Source organism: Felis catus, chromosome B3 (genome assembly GCF_018350175.1).
Source record: "Felis catus isolate Fca126 chromosome B3, F.catus_Fca126_mat1.0, whole genome shotgun sequence".
Classification (NCBI taxonomy): domain Eukaryota; kingdom Metazoa; phylum Chordata; class Mammalia; order Carnivora; family Felidae; genus Felis; species Felis catus.
The window spans coordinates 95,039,417-95,054,434 of NC_058373.1; the positions used below are offsets into that span (position 1 = coordinate 95,039,417).

The following is a 15,018-nucleotide window of genomic DNA, read 5'->3' on the forward strand; positions in this document are numbered from 1 at the left end:
CATGGAGAGTAGTAATCCAAGCTAAGCACTTCCGACTAAGGAATTTGTTGTACACAGAACTTTCCTGTTCTTTACAGAAGGCACCAGTTGTTTAGGAAGAGTGCCACTTTGTAACAATGTCCTCTTCACAAGATCAATAGAGCATGAATTTGCTATACTTGTTGCCTAAAATTTTCTTTCAGTGTTTATACACTTGGTAAACAGGTAGTCAACACTTTACCATGCTCAACTATCAATATCAATTCTTCACTGGATTCCTAGTTTTCTGTCCAAGCCAAATGAGTTACTTCCTCCTTTGTATGGCAATAGCTACTTTTAGTAACCACCCTTCATGCCCCACTACAACATTACAACATTTACTCTACCCTTGTACTGTGAGATATTTAGGAATAGGATATCAGGGTGAAAAGGATGATGTTTTTCATATTTGTACCAATAGCACCTAGAAAAGGATGTCATAAAGAATTAAGTGCTCAGTAACGTCTCATTAAATAAAACAATGTTGAATTTAAAGATTAGAGAACAATATGCTTAACATAATTAACTTTCAGGGAAATGCAAATCAAAACCACAATGAAATATGATATCACACCTGTAAGGATGGCTAAAATAAAAAAGACAAGAAATAACAGTGTTGGTGAGGATGTGGAGGAAAAAGAAACTCTAATATTACTGTTAGTGGGATTATAAACTAGTACAGTCGTTATGGAAAACAGTATGGATGTTCCTCAAAAATTAAAAATAGAAATATCATACAATCCAATAATTCCACTATTGGGTACTTACCCAAAGAAAGTGAAAACACTAATATGAAAATACATATGCACTCCTATGTTGACTGCCCCATTATTTACAATAGCCAAGATATGGAAGCGACCTAAGTGCCCATCAAGAGACAAACTGATAAGGAAGATGTGGTATGAATGGAATATTACACATCATAAAAAAGGATGAGATTATACCATTTGAGACAACATGGATGCACCTAAAGGGTATTATGCTAATTAAGTCAGATTAAGAAAGACAAATACCATATGATTTCTGTCATGTGGAATCTAAAAACAAAACAAAAAACAAATAAACAAACACGGGGAAGAATCAGACCCAAAATACAGAGAGAAAACTGATGGTTGCCAGAGAAGTGGGTGTAAGTGGGCAAAATGGGTGAAGGGAAGTAGAACATACAGGATTCCAGCTATGGAATGACTAGGTCACAGGAATAAAATGCACAGAACAAGGAATATAGTTAATGATATTGTAATAGTGATGTATGATGACAGACGGTAGCTAGATGAGTGGTGAACATAGCATAATGTATACACTCAAATCATATTGGTGTACTCCCAAAACTAATGTAACACTGTGTGTCAACTATACTCAGTAAAGTTAACAATAGAAAATAAAGATTAGAGAACAGAAACTCCACTTAATCCCTAACTACTCATTATTATAAACTTAACCCAAAAAAATAAAATGAAAAAAATGTGACATATGACTTATAATTTCATGAGCCATTCATTGAAAAATAGTAGTTATAAAGACCTGCCAGTTCTTTCGCTGCTCGATCCATCTAAACTTAACCTGGTTTATATTACTAACAAGGTGACGACAACGAATTTCTCTATCAAAATTTAGTACACCACTTTTACATAGTATCTTATTTACACTTCTTTGTGCTTAACCCTTTGCTCAGTTATGACATACACATTACTATTAATAAACTATGTGATTAAGCTAAATTATATCCCTGAAACCAAAATAAAGGGAGCATGGCCTTTATCCTAAGAGGACAGTAGGTAGATAATTCAATATGGCCTTAAAAAAATCAGTCAGGACTTAAGACTTTTCTATGAGAATGAGATAGTGCAGCAGCAGAAGAGATAAAGACATCACCTCTAAGACCATCTGGTGCAGATCTCACAGCTATACTATTGAAGCCGTACCAGAGCATCGAAGCAAACAAAACAATAATTCTGTTCTGGCTACCACAGCTGCTGAAATAGAGGCAGCTGGTATTTCTATAACCAGTATGATAACACAGAGAGATCCATGCAAAAAGGTACTCTCTTACTGGTTACTCTCTTATTGAACTGACAAAGATTACTTTTCTCTATCTATAACCCAGCCTGGGGACACTGTATTATAGTGTTCTATTTTGAATCCTTTTATGGTTCTATAACTATTCTATAGCCATTTTGGCTAAGATTGGTGCATAGCTAACCTTAAAAGAATAATGTTGAATAGATTTAACTCTGCTGGGCCTCTATTTGCCCCCTAAATATCCAGGGAATTCTGTTAAATAATTCCCAAGGGACTACTTAGGCCAGATTTCTATTTTGGTTAGGAAAACACCTGGGCATATAGTCTTCTAATCGTATGACACATATTATTGAGGTTATTCCAGTTCCTAAATTGGGTCCAAGAACTAGCAAAGATTAGATGGAGAAAATTATAACCTTTAATATGTGCCAGACACTCTTCAAAAGCCTTTACATATACTGACTCATTTAATTGCATGAGATAGGTACCATTATTACTCATTTTAGTTATTATCAATCTGAGAAATAGTTTAGATAACTGGCCCAAGTTCACATAGATAGTGACGGCTGGAACTGGGATTCTAATTTAGGCAGTCTGATGTGAGATGAATATAAGTCATTGTAGATAAATTCCAAAGTGAAATAAACAAAGTTGGTAATTTCCAAGCTCTAACAGAATTCTTGCCAGAGGAGAATTTATGCCAGAGGAGGACTTAGTGCTGACTCTCTGACAGAAAGAAGAGGTAGCATTTGTGTCATCCACTATTACGTTATAAAAACTTGGGAAGGGCAAAAATAAATGTGGGTTGCTAGTCAGACTTCCAGAAACATCTACCATTCAGAATACAAGTCCATTATTACATTATAAAAACCTAGGGAGGGCAAAAACAAATGTGGGTTGCTAGTCAGACTTCCAGAAACATCTGCCATTCAGAATACAAGGCAAAAAGGACTTGTGAACCACCTAAGTCAGAATTAAAAGGACTTAATTCTGAAGTGTCTTTGGCTCTCTAGGCCATGCCCAGAGGATGTTTACTCCTAACTTATACATAGCTACAGTGGAATCAGTTATTTCAATTCTCAGATTTCAAGAGGTAAGGAGGAGGAACTAAAAGTCTTCTTGAGACAGGAAAATGGAGAACATCAGTGGTAGGTGACAATGTGCCGGCAAGAAAAGAGAAGGAGAAACATCACATAGAACAGTAAGTGTGGTCACAAAGATAAAATAAGCTATTTCAACTATCATCCTCAAAATGCCAGATTACAAAGGCATAATTTTAAAAAGCAAGAAAAGAAGTAATATATCCACATATTTAGATGTTAGTAATTAGATGCAGAGAGAGAGAAACATTTTTGCTGATGCTCCTAAATTTTGCTATAAAACACTACTTTGTGAAAGACAAAAGTGGTCATATTTTGCTGAATACAATAGTAGACCAAAGCTTGATAAAAAATCAAATCACACAAATCATACATACATTCACATTGAACACACTTGAGCCTTATAAATGGTTATTTACTGTGGATTTTGGAAGCAGTTTTACAAAATAGAATATAATCTTGATTGCCTGAACTGGGTCACAACCCAGATAAGTGTAGTGTCATGAGTTCCTCAGCACTGAGCACATATCTGTTACCAACCTCTCATCTGGGATTTCTGCTCTAGCCTACATGGACATGTGTGCATTTGGAATCTAATTCTAGTAGGTGAGGGTGCCTTAATAAATTAAGACCTGTCCTGGGAAAGCCTACTATTGTGTCGATTTTGTTACATAAAGGAATAAATGTGGTTTTAGGAGATGTTTCCTTTCAAATACAGATAGAATTAAGTATTTTTCTTACTATGATGTGTATATTGATATTCCTTCCCCATATTAATTAAATAAAAAAGGAAAAAGGAAGGAAGAAAAAGAATCAGAGCATAATTTGTAAAAAATAAATGTGCTGAAATAGAAAAATTTGATTTCAAGTGTTGTGTGTGATTAGGAACCATTTGGACTGAATTGCAAAGCCATGCACATTGTGGTTTACACTGGAGAGAATGGCAATTTTAAACTATAGACCTTGTAGTAGGTGTCACTGCAGTATCATGTTGACATTCTGTAAATAGTAGCTGCTGCTTAACACTGTCATTACAGATCTAATTCCAACAAGAGTCAATTCAAGTCTAACCATTTAACTAGCTACACTTCTTATCTTGGGATTTCAGACATTCAGAGAATATTTAAATATATTGCTGCCATGTTCTAGGACAATGCTGCTACATGATAAGGGAGGTATTTATTTTTTGAATAAGAAATAATGTAATATAGCATGTGTAGAAGAACTAAATAAGCTGCAAAAAAATGGAATACTGCTTAAGGAAAGATTAAAAGCCAATAAAACCTTTTTAATATGATTTTAATATGAGAGATAAAACATTGACTGAATCACCTCTGAATTCAATTCCTCTCTACACATAAGAAATGTATGTATAAAATGTCCTGCCAATATTTTATTTCTCAAAGCCACTGGAAATATAGATTTTACATTTCACTTCTGATATTTTCACTATAGATTTCAGTAAATCTACATGTTCCCATTTTAGTATGAGCTGCAGAAATATCTTTACGGAGGATGTGAAGACCATTTGTTTTAAGTGTCAAATTATTTTTTTGTTTTTCTTCAAGTTCTTAATATATTAATTTGCCTATTTAACTCTTCAGCAACTTGAGAATTAAATCCATGGGGCGCCTGGGTGGCTCAGTCGGTTAAGCGTCCCACTTCAGCTCAGGTCACGATCTCGCGGTCCGTGAGTTCGAGCCCCGCGTGGGGCTCTGGGTTGATGGCTCAGAGCCTGGAGCCTGCTTCCGATTCTGTGTCTCCCTCTCTCTCTCTGCCCCTCCCCCGTTCATGCTCTATCTCTCCCTGTCTCAAAAATGAATAAACGTTAAAAAAAAATTAAAAAGAGAATTAAATCCATTTTATACTGAATGTGGATCTGCGTACATATAATAATGCTTTTTAAACCTATATTCATATTTAACACCTAGCTTAAACACACAAAATGATATTTAGCATGCAGACCACTGCATATTCAGAGAATTTTCAGATTCTTTGAAATGTAGTATCATATTTTTTTATAGCCCATAGTGTCATAATACTTTATGATATCATATCAAATTGCTTTTTACTTATGGTTCTAAAATGAAAAAGACATGAAAATTACAATTTTTTATCAGATTGAGCTAAATTTAAAGTTGAAAGACAACAAGCAACAAGGCAGGACTTGAGTTATTACATACTTCTGATCCACATCAAGAGAATTAGAAAGATATAAAAATAGGGGTTTATCCTCCTATTCCCCTTTTTGTTTCCTTTAAGCAAGTGCCTTAGTAGATTTAATCCTGGAGAAATTTAACAAGAAACCCATATTACACTGCCTATTTTCCCAAAAGGTTTGTTCATCTATTTCCTGTTGTCCCTGATTTGTTTTCTCTTCACTTTGGAAATATATTTGGAACTAAAGCCTTTTCAGTAAAACAAAGCAAACTATGGTTGCTGGATTTTGCTTTCCCTGGCTGACTTAAAATCCTCCCTCTTGCTTGGTTGAGTACAATGTTGAGTACTTAATGTTGCATTAAGTAACAACTTAAAAAGAGTAGCTTCATAAAAGTGACAAATTTTTTATGCTAAAACTATATACCTGGATTCTTGATAATATTCATTCTTATCAAATCGGGATACAAGGTGCCATTAATAAAACAAGAGGCCACGGCTATCATCAATGAATTCCTATTACACAATGTGTCTATCAGAAAATAAAACTGCTGACTTTACTGCACATTCATTAGGTAGTATGTGATTGAAAGTTGCCATCAATAAAATGCTCAAGTAGTTCAATAAGCAACTAAAGCAGAGTGACTCAAAGCAGCTGACAGAAAGAAATGCTGTTCAAAACAAAAACTAAAGCATATTATTAAACAATTGGACATGCCTATTTTCCATGGGAATAGAACAGTAGCAAGTAAATCAACAGGAGTATGTTGCTATAGGGAAAAAATGTTTCTTAAAACAGACTTTGCAGAAAATGGAAATTGAGGGAATAGCTGAAATCTTTGTGAGGCTTTGGAAATAACTGCCACAATAGCAAACCAAAAGTGCATGTGATGTCTGGACTTACAATCAAAAGATTGATGTTAATGCATTTCTGATACTCAGCTTGTCTGTTATTTCCCATTTACCAATCTCTCAGCTTCCAGTCCCTATAACAATATACTACATACCCTATGTATCAACTACTACAGGGTCTCTCTCTCTCTCTGTTTCTCCCTGATTTTAATTAAAAGTCTGCATGAACCAATATGAATCTTTTAAATTATGGCTACCGTGGCTCGCATGACTCTATGATAGTAACAGTGACCACAAGGCTACAACTTAGCCCACCACGGCGACTTAAATCCTATGAGTAATGTGGCTAATCTCATTTAATCTTTCCAGTATGTATGATGAGGTAAAAACAAACTTGATACTTTGAAATGCCTTAGAGCTTGAGGGAGAACAGTAGCCAGGGATGCATCCTCTCTTCAAGGACATTAAAGCCTTCCTGCCGCTGAATTCTTTAAATTTTGTATAAGAAATAATGAAAGTACAATATTTGCAAAGATTCTCTAGAATCGGTGCATTCGGTTCATAGATTATTTAGTAGCTTCACTTTTTCCTGGATAGTAATGTAAGTCCCATATATAAAAGGACAACAAGCACAATGAGGTGTTAATATTCCTAAACTGTGTGAGCCTGAACCTTTCTTGATGGACCTTGGGGTTCAAGAGTACCTGTGTATGTATAGGTTTCATCCACTTCTTTGCAACCAGCCACCTCATTCATGTAGGTTTTTATTGTTGTTGATGTTACCTTGCTAAATAAAAATGAAATTTTAGAGTGAATGTTGTCTTTTCATCAATCTGAAACCAACCTCAGAGAAAATTATCAATATGACTTGACAGAAAAGCAAGTTCAAAGAGTTGACAGAATTGGTCATAGCACCAATGGAGTGGGGAGAACCAGGATCCATACCCAGGTATTCTCACTGATGCGTCTTTACAAAAGAGTGGCTTAAAGCTGTATATGCAGCAGCATTAACAATTGTCATTAAGACTAGTATCCTATATGGAAGGAGGCTGCATGTGGAATTAGATCACTGGGTAATTAAACATACTGGTTTGCCTGGGATTAAAGGGTTTTCCAGAATTGGGACTTTCACTGAGTCTAGGACAAACTGGGATCGTCAGTAACCTTAAAGATGATCATTTGCTATAATCAATTCTAGGATTAGGGTGAATAAATAATGGGATTAGGTACATGAACTAACGGAAATTATTTTACCTTCATCTTGACAGCCAATAATATACAAACTCAAATTTTTTGACAAATGATTGTGGAGTTATTCTGTATCACAAGTTATGAGTGGCAAATTCAAAAACCATGAAAGAAGTCTAAAATGCATTTCTACCAATTTAATTAGTATCTATAATAGCATAATTTCGAGCAGTTTCACTAGAACAAGAGGATCTTGAAAAGTAATAAGCTGTGGCCTATAAATCCATAATCTAGAAGCAATTTAAAATTTAAAAAATGAATTATTCTCAGGGATATAAAAATCCTTATTTTATTTTGGCTTATCTTCACTCAACTTGCTGAAAGAAATATTATAAAATACATGGTTTGAACTTTCTATTCTCATGAGTAATTTTTAAATTATTCAATTTAATTATAGTCTAACAGCATATGAAGAATAGTACTACTTAAAATTAGAAAAATCTTACCAATGAATTATTCTAGATGTTTGCTAAATCACAAACTATTTGATATGCTCCAAACTATTTGTGGTAATTTGTGAGACAGAATGTCAATAGTTTACAGCCTTGTCAATGAATGATAAGTGTTTCATTTGACTAATAGTGTTTTTTTAATGTTTATTTATTTTTGAGAGAGAGAGAGAGAGAGAGAGAGCGCGAGCATGAGTGGGGTAGAGGCAGGGAGAGAGGGAGAGAGAGAATCCCAAGCAGGCTCTATGCTGACAGCAGGGTTCGAACGCACGAACTGCAAGATCATGACCTGAACCGAAATGAAGAGTTGGATGCTTAACCAACTGAGCCATCCAGGCACCCCTCACTAACAGTGTTTTTTAATCTTGTTCTATGTTTAGATATCTGCTGTGTCTGGGTTCTGATACCTTCTGGGAGAGCTGATGGCTTCTGAGGAATATTTTATATAAGAATTCATAATCCAAGAATAACTTTGGATATAACAAACTTGAAAAATGCACTGCTAGGACAACAAAATGCACAGGTGTAGGGAGATCTCAGCAACATGCAAACTTCTTGTTACTATAGTAATAGGATTTTGGGAAATCTGGGTCACCTTGTTGCTCTGGAAACAGTCTCAGGAAGACCAAAGTTGAAACCCCATAATGACACTGCTTCTATCTCCAGATTCACTGCTTACTCATCACCTGTATTTTCACATTTCTGAAGAGACATTAGTGAGAATAGGTCATATATAAGTTCGATTACCTTAGGAAAAGATGAGCACTCATATTAAGAATCTGCTGCATATCAACACGATTGAAAGCTTTTTCAATTTACCTTACATACCATTATTAATTTCGTAAAATAATACTTTGATTTCTGTTAAACATTTTTGTCAATAATACTTTATATAGTATACCAGAATATGTACTCATTTCTATAGATTTTTTCTGAGAAATTATTTAATTCACCCACTGATAAAAGTAATTCACAAAACGATTATGAACTTTTTTCAAGATTAGTCATCAGTGGTTGAAGCTGTAAACCATATCCTAGCAAAAACCCTAAGATTCTTATCACCATCTCATCATTATTACTAATGGTGTCATTTTATTCCTTCTTTCTATTATCTAGGTTAACAACCCAATTATAGCTATTATATATTATATTTGTTATATGCCAGATATTTTTTTAAGTTTTCCATTTAATAGCATTTAAAGCCTACAAAACTAAATAACGTGGAACTTTGTATTATCCCCATTCTATGTGGGGGAAAAATAAGTTTAAAGAAACTAAGTAACATCTACAAGTTCAGAAAACCAGAATTTGAATCTAAGATTTTTGAATTTCCAAATTCATGCAAAAGAGTTATAGGAAACATCTCATTCTCTAATGATAGCATATCAACATTATGTGTGTTCTGTTGGTGGATTTAGTAGTAAATACCGGTTTTAGAAAATGTGAATTATCTATGATAAAAAATATCCATTAAGGCACTCATGTTCCCAATATTTCAGTGTGTGAAATGGTGATTTTCAGTTTTTTTCTGTTTTTTTTTCCTTCTGTTTTATTTTCTGTTGCACATACTAACTTCACCAAAAAGGAAATCAGAAAAATAATGTATGGGTTCTCTGTATATTATCTGTGATCTTATTTCAATGTTTTTTTTTTTAATTTTTTTTTCAACGTTTATTTATTTTTGGGACAGAGAGAGACAGAGCATGAGCAGGGGAGGGGCAGAGAGAGAGGGAGACACAGAATCGGAAACAGGCTCCAGGCTCTGAGCCATCAGCCCAGAGCCCGACGCGGGGCTCGAACTCACAGACCGCGAGATCGTGACCTGGCTGAAGTCGGACACTTAACCGACTGCGCCACCCAGGCGCCCCTCAATGTTTTGATCATGCTCTTAAAATTTCATGCTAATACTATTACAATAGTGATTTCTGCCCTCACTAGATTTTCATTCACCTTTTACAGTTGCTTGTAATCTCCAAACCTAAAATTACAGGGCCACAAACACTCTCACTGGAGTTGAAATACTTTGTGATACTAATGAAGAAAGGGTTTTTTTTCTTTAAATGTTAGATTCATTTTCTTACATGGATTTTACATATATTATAAACTTATATCTGAAATTTTAAAAGAAAAGGAATCCTAAATGCAAAAGCTACCTTTCAGTCATTTCAAAGTGTTATAGACTGAAATGTGTGCCCCTAAATTCAATGTGTTCAAGCCCTAACCCCCGGTGTGACTGTATTGGAGATAGGGCCTTTAGGACATAATTAAGGTTAAATTAGATCATAAAGGTGGGACTGTAATCTTCTGTGTCTTTATGAGAGGAGGAAGAGACACAAGAGCTCTAGCTCATTCATGCCCTCCCTCTGTGAACCACAGAGGAAAGACCACAGCTGGGAAGGCAGCTATCTACAAGCCAAGAAAGAGAGGCCTCACCAAAACTCAACTTGAACAGCATCTTAATCTTAGACTTCCAGCCTCTAGACTGTGAAAACATAAGTTTCTGTTGTTAGGCCACCCATCTATGGCATTCTGTTATGGCAGCCCAAGAAAACTAGTACAAAGAAGTCATTGTATTTGCACTATGTACTTCTCACAAATGTAGTTTTTTTTTTTAAGAGTTATTATTGTTGGTGAAATGCCATATTTTTTTTTAATTTTTTAAGGTTTATTTATTTTTGAGTGAAAATCAGATTGTGCGCAGGGGAGTAGCAGAGAGAGGGAGACAAAGAATCTGAAGTAGGCTCCAGGCACAGAGCTGTCAGCACAGAGCCCAACGTGGGGCTCAAACCCACCAACTGTGAGATCATGACCTGAGCTGAAGATGGATGCTTCACTGACTGAGCCACCCAGGTGCCCGTGAAACACCATATTTAAGTCCTAATAAATGATACTACTGATTGTATAGATGCAGGAGAGACCACCAAAAGGCAAGACACTCAAATATCCATATAGCTAAGAAAAATGCCTGAGGTCAGCACCCACATGTACAGCAAAATGTCTACTGCCCCTTTCTTTGCATTTAAATGGGCTATCTATGAAAAAGGGCATACCATTTTACAAGAGGAAGTGTTTATGTATTTTTATTTCATATCTACAGCTATTCCTATACTACTCCTATAACTGAAATATTATTTTATTTCTCATAACACCTATTAAATTCCCATAAACATAAAACTAGCATAAATCACAATGTACAAAAAATCTTACATTGAAGTTTATTGTAATTGCTGGGAATTTATATTATAGCTACCAGGTGGGTTATCTAGCAGAATAGGCAACAGTTACCTAGCATAAGAAACAGAGATTTCTCCTAACCTCTCTTATTAACACAGGTTAAAGGGGGGAGGGGGGAAGAAGAGAAAGAAGATGAAAAAGAGATAGAAGGGAGAGAGAGCGGATGAGAAGAAAGGGGTATAGGTTTGCCCTATTTATTTAGCCAGCAATAACTTTTATGATGAATTGGTTCCTAAATGTGATGCACATTTCAGGAAGACATCTTAATTAGGTAATTTTTATAAATGCTAAATGTGAGCAGACTAAATCAAAAGACTATATAATTAAGTAAAATTAGCCCCACCTGTCCCATTTCTTTACAGACTACATCATAACCTCTCAAGCAGGTACAAAATATGTTTTTCATCCTAATATAAGTAACCTACTTAATTCTTACTTGCCTTTCAAATCATGACACATCAATATATAAGTACTAGAAATAAATTAAAATAAATTAAATTTGCTTTATCATAATTCCTATGTGCCCTCATGTTAGAAGTATAAATTATCTGAGAAATTTTAGTATTTAATATTCAAAGTTAACATAATTATGATAATTTAAAATATATACCTATATTTATTAATATTCTAAATTTAAAAATTTTAACAGGTTTGTTTTAATGAACTAAGAAAAATACAGCTACATTGGGAATTTGCCAATCAAGAGCTAATCTTTGTCTTCCAAACAGGAGTAGGAAACAACTTTGGTCTCTGCTACAACATTATGACAAGAAATTAATACACCTAAAATCTTCATATTTTATAAAATTCTACAAACTGTCATGATAAGTCCTAAGACAGCTAGATCAGGTATGATAAATAATGACATTTCTATGATAGGAGATTTTCCATAGCATGCCAAGTAACCAACAGGGGCCAACAAATGATTGGACACTCCATGGTCCAATGATATTCAATTATAAGCTCTATTATATGCCAATTCATAGCAGAAAATTTAAGGAAATACGTTGTTGGTAAATCTACAAATGATGCTGCCTTTTAAAATGATACCTAAACATGGCTTTTCTAAGCAGTTCTATAAAAAAAACAGACTCTTATTAACAAAAGTTCCTATTCACAAAATAGACTGGTTCATGGAAAACACTCTAATGATACAGTTTTTGTTTTCCAAAGCAATCATTTATACTTGGTTAAAGTGTATACATTGCAGGAAGTGTAATTCAGCAGGTATAGGAAGGGCCCAGAGAACTATACTCCATGATGCAATTGTTCTGCTGCAAAAACTTTTTGAAAACGTTATTCACAGAGGACTGTCTCCATCTTCATAGGCTATGTCATTTGGGCATTGTGCAAAGCACATCAATACCCTGATTACAATTAAAAAGTTTCCCTGAGATGTTAGAATAAAATTATACCAAAAATACATTTAATAGTCAATTATTTGATCTCCATTACAAAAATTATTTCCAAAGTTATCCTTTCGTCAACAAATTAATTAACAAACAAGAGCAATCACAGATATTACAATATTTGTAATAGAATATTCTCCCCCTCAATACTTTAAATATTTTCCTTGACATTTTGCAAACCAAGAGTTAAAAATATGGGAACTTTATGTCATTTAAAGATTCACAAGAGTGAAACGATAGAGCACCTGTCTCTCACATCGATTACGGCCATGGTGACTCCTGATCTTCCAGTGTTAGCAATGAAATAGCCTGTATGCACTTGTCAGTTTATTGACCTGTTTGCATGAAGATGCTGAAAGCTTAATTTATTCCTGGTGTAATTTGAGAGCCACCTCAAGATTCCACCTATTTGAAATGCACCAACTCTTTCAACTTAAGAGTACAACCAGATGGTGAAAATGCAGAAGAAACCTGGATTGAATATGTAAAGCACCAGGCTGCAGGACGTGCCCAATTATAGTTAGTGAAGAGTCAAACAAGGCACTAACTTGTATTTTTAAACCCAATTATTTACCATAACTCTGATGCTCATTTTTCAGTGAACATCAATTTAAGATTTTTGTGAGATAATTTATAAAAGAGAAAAATAGGTTATTTTGTTAGCTCAGTCTACATATGCAACACTGCAGTCTGAAAAATAAAGAATGGAACAGAAAACTGAACAGTTAAACAAAACATCTATATTACAGAGTTCCTGTGCTCTCTGTAAGACAGGGAGTCAAATCTGTGTTTTCTCAGCTGCAAATGTTAAAAATCACCTCAGAAATAAAGTCACCCAACTGCTTTCTAAGACCTCAGGCAGGGAAAGTCTATCACCTCTCATGGTAATCTTCTCCATTCAGCTTTAGGATAATACGTGCTTTTTTTTTTTTTTCCTAATAAAACTCCGGTTGAAATTTAAGTTCATTTTCTCTAGCTCTACAAAAAATTTTGAATAGCTACTCAGTCTCCTATTTAAAACAACTCCTCAAACATTGGGATAGATTTTGTCCCCTGTTGTTAGTAGCCATAGAACATTGAGAAATAATAAAGTATACATTCCTGAAGCAGAAAAAAAATGTTAACTATAATTTTGTTGTACCTCTTAGACTTCAAAGAATTTTTGTTTATGTTGATTTAGTTCATTCTCAAAACAATCCAATGAGGATACTTTAATCACTATGGGATAGTATGTTATGTGTCAAATGATAAAGACGTGATAAAAAGAAAACAAAACATCTAACTGCTTACATCCCAGTAGTTATAAAGATAAACTGAGACAATAAACAAGAAATACTTTTAAAAGTAATAAAACATTGTCAAGGGCAAAGCTGTGACATATGTAATAATATCTACTACTTTGTCCTTATTATGTCGCAATGTTTCCTCATCCCATAGAACCTACTTACATTTTATTTCTAATTTTTCTCTCTGGATCATGTGTATTTTAAAAATAAATTAAAGAAACTAAGAAAAACAAAATCAGTTATAATAATTCACAAAGTATTTCATGACAAGAGCAATAGCATCATCACACCCAGTTCTTACATGTTCATCTCTGATAATTATTTCTCAATATCATATTTCTTCTTTTTTAAGTGAAATGAGATTATTAACTTCTATAAGTCTTAGGTCTCCTAAAATTTTATATTTCTATTTTTTTTTATTCAACGTAGTTTCCCTCAAGTCTTTCTCATCCTTCTTGATAAAGTTTATTTTCATCTCCCACTTTCTTCTTCTACCTTCCACAAATGACTTTTACCTGCTGCTTAAGAAATCATTTCTCCACTTTAAGGCAATTTACATCTTATCCAATATTCCTGTGCCTATCATTGCTGACCCATAATAGGAACCCAATACACTTCTGACAAACAAATGAATGAATACATTTTTAAAATGACCTTTCAAAATTTTAACAACTCAATGGAACATATGTTGATGGGTCAATGTTTGAGCACATGTTGTTTCCACCTTCCAATAAAGTCCCAGGTTTAATTTTCTTACCAAATGAGCTGGATGGGGATGCTGACTAGTTCTTTGTTGAAAAAACTGACAAAGTGTTCCAAGTGCTTTATGTATATTAACTCATGAATTCTTCTCTACAACGTTAAGAATTTATGAGGAAACTGAGGCAAAGAAGTGTGAAGTGATTTGCTCAGCAAAATCCAAGTGCTAATAAGTGGCAGAATCAAAACCTATACCCATGCACACCCAACACACACCTTTCCAGGTTTCTGTTAATGAGAAAAGTCCTTTTAAAACTCCATATTTTAATAGCATTATTTAAAAGTAATAATTTATATTAATTGCCACTGCAAGTTTCTCAACACCAGTTCAAATTCTATTTGATTGGGGTGACTGGACACAATCATAGAAAAGACAGTCCATTCCCATGCTCTCTCTTTGCTCTTTCATTTAGCAATTCCGTTTTAATATGTTTGCAGTTATTCTGAGGTCTATGGTACTAAACACAGGCTGACTTAAGTTGCA

The 15,018-nt window shown here is 34.4% G+C and overlaps 1 protein-coding gene across 2 annotated transcripts in view; it reads right to left on the reverse strand.

Annotated features, from left to right (window-relative positions):
- MDGA2 (MAM domain containing glycosylphosphatidylinositol anchor 2) overlaps positions 1-15,018 on the reverse strand; it is an 852,594-nt gene that overhangs the window by 278,730 nt on the left and 558,846 nt on the right. The gene's annotated exons all lie outside the window — the stretch shown is intronic.